The sequence below is a fragment of the Schistocerca americana genome, unplaced genomic scaffold (assembly GCF_021461395.2).
Source record: "Schistocerca americana isolate TAMUIC-IGC-003095 unplaced genomic scaffold, iqSchAmer2.1 HiC_scaffold_1530, whole genome shotgun sequence".
In the NCBI taxonomy this organism is placed as follows: domain Eukaryota; kingdom Metazoa; phylum Arthropoda; class Insecta; order Orthoptera; family Acrididae; genus Schistocerca; species Schistocerca americana.
This window is the reverse complement of record NW_025725614.1, coordinates 1-2,500: the sequence shown is the minus strand read 5'-3', so window position 1 is coordinate 2,500 and position 2,500 is coordinate 1. Positions and strand designations below refer to the sequence as shown.

The window sequence follows — 2,500 nt, the reverse complement described above, 5'->3', positions numbered from 1 at the left end:
GGCGGTGAACCAACAGCGTGGGACACAAATCCAACTACGAGCTTTTTAACCGCAACAACTTTAATATACGCTATTGGAGCTGGAATTACCGCGGCTGCTGGCACCAGACTTGCCCTCCAATAGATACTCGTTAAAGGATTTAAAGTGTACTCATTCCGATTACGGGGCCTCGGATGAGTCCCGTATCGTTATTTTTCGTCACTACCTCCCCGTGCCGGGAGTGGGTAATTTGCGCGCCTGCTGCCTTCCTTGGATGTGGTAGCCGTTTCTCAGGCTCCCTCTCCGGAATCGAACCCTGATTCCCCGTTACCCGTTACAACCATGGTAGGCGCAGAACCTACCATCGACAGTTGATAAGGCAGACATTTGAAAGATGCGTCGCCGGTACGAGGACCGTGCGATCAGCCCAAAGTTATTCAGAGTCACCAAGGCAAACGGACCGGACGAGCCGACCGATTGGTTTTGATCTAATAAAAGCGTCCCTTCCATCTCTGGTCGGGACTCTGTTTGCATGTATTAGCTCTAGAATTACCACAGTTATCCAAGTAACGTGGGTACGATCTAAGGAACCATAACTGATTTAATGAGCCATTCGCGGTTTCACCTTAATGCGGCTTGTACTGAGACATGCATGGCTTAATCTTTGAGACAAGCATATGACTACTGGCAGGATCAACCAGGGAGCTGCGTCAACTAGAGCTGAGCAGCCGGCCGCCCGGGAGTGTGTCCCGGGGGCCCGCGCGAACACGCAAGCGTCCGCTCAATTATTCTGCAAACAGGAGGAGGCTGAGCTCCCCTGCACAATACACCTCGAAACCCTCTCAGGTCCCGGCGGCGCGCAGCGCCGTCCTAAGTACTTGGTCGGGTTCGAGAGAGGCGCAATCGCCCGGAGTTTGGCGAGTAGACGCTTTAGGTGCGACCACCCGTGCTCCCAACTGAGCTTGCCGCTGCCGACAGAGGCCCGGGAGCGTGCTGTCGTGGCATTGCCGGCGGGAGACAACACGCGCCACCTACGGTGACCGGCAGCTCCAACGCCAGCGCCACAGAAGGACAAAAGCCCCACTTGGGTGCCGAAGCGAACTCTCCCAGCACAGCGCACGCGCCAACACGTCCGCACAGCTGCGATACAAACCACCTGCGAGAACCGCAGAGGCGACCGAGCAGCAGACGGCGTCGCGGCGCCGAGCGCCGGGCGGCGGCGCATCCTCAGCGCACACAGTCCTCAATCGGACCAGCACACTGCAGATGTCCACCGCGCTTCGCACCGGGCCCGCGAGGACCTACTTTGGCCGCACGGCGCCGCGTGCAGGGTGCGCCGGCGCGCAGCTGCGCCGCCTGCCGCCTCCGTCGGCCGGCGCGCCTGCCACTGGCCGCCCCCACCAGCCGGCTGTAGCGCGTGCGCCCACGCACCGCGCGGCCAGCACGCCGGGAGGCCCCCCCTCACCGGCCGGGGACGGTCCCACCCAGCCACCGCCGCGTATCGCTTCACACCCAGATGCCATTCACGTTCGTGGGCATGGTGGGTATCGCTGGAACAACCGGTTGGTAGCTCAACCGATCGTCGCCATCACTGATTCACCTCTAGCGAGAACAACCGCACCACAACGGTTTACCAGTTGTTCATTTGCATAACGTCACCAGCAAACGTAGGCGTCCATCGCCATTTGCAAATTCAACGATTGTTGCATGCCTGTGTCAGGTGTCACGACACACTATGTCTGCCCACATACACGCAACAACATGTGCACGCTTCGCGAACACGTGGAAGGTGGCCCCCGTACGTATGCGATGTCCATTGCGCGAACGACTGTCAACCGGCCTCTGTCGCATGTCGCAGATGTGGAACGCAGTGCACCATGCTATCACGGTGTGTGAGAAGAGACGACTACGTCTGACAACACGCGCCACTACATCAACAGACGGCTCATGCTGATCGCCATCCAGGGCATACCACACTGCAATCCAGCTCTTATAGGGAGACGACACGTAGCTGAGTGCACAACATTTGGACCGCATGGTTCGCCGTTGTTGGCGCAGTCGTTGTACGGTCACATGTACCACGATGTATCATTCAGTACATGAGGACCAATGTGCAGTACAGTGTGTGATTTGGACGTACAACATCAGCGGACAGTTGACACAGGCCGTACCACAGCGTAGGCTAAGTGCTTCGCACATGCGAATGCCAATGAACAACTGCAAATGCCAATGAACAACTGCAAAGGGCATTGAGCATGTACGTCCTGCTGCCATCCACATTACAGTGTATAGCTGCAAGGTGTTTAACATGAAGCGATACACTGGGGACCGGGCAGTGCGAGTAGCAAACTATATTGCGGGGGTTGCAGTTAGGCAACACTACACTAATTTAACGCGTCGTATGACAATTACAGAGCAGGTTAAGGCCCAACGTGTGTTGGGTTAAGGCCCAACGTGTGTTGGGTTAAGGCCCAACGTGTGTTGGGTTAAGGCCCAACGTGTGTTGGGTTAAGGCCCAACG

General features: G+C 57.3%; 1 non-coding gene across 1 annotated transcript in view; it reads right to left on the bottom strand.

The window, feature by feature from the left end:
• Nucleotides 1–683, bottom strand: part of LOC124569753 — a 1,910-nt gene extending 1,227 nt beyond the window's left edge. The window contains exon 1 of the ribosomal RNA XR_006971282.1: nucleotides 1–683. This exon is cut by the window's left edge and continues 1,227 nt beyond it. This is a non-coding gene — a ribosomal RNA (small subunit ribosomal RNA).
• Nucleotides 684–2,500: the final 1,817 nt, after the last annotated feature.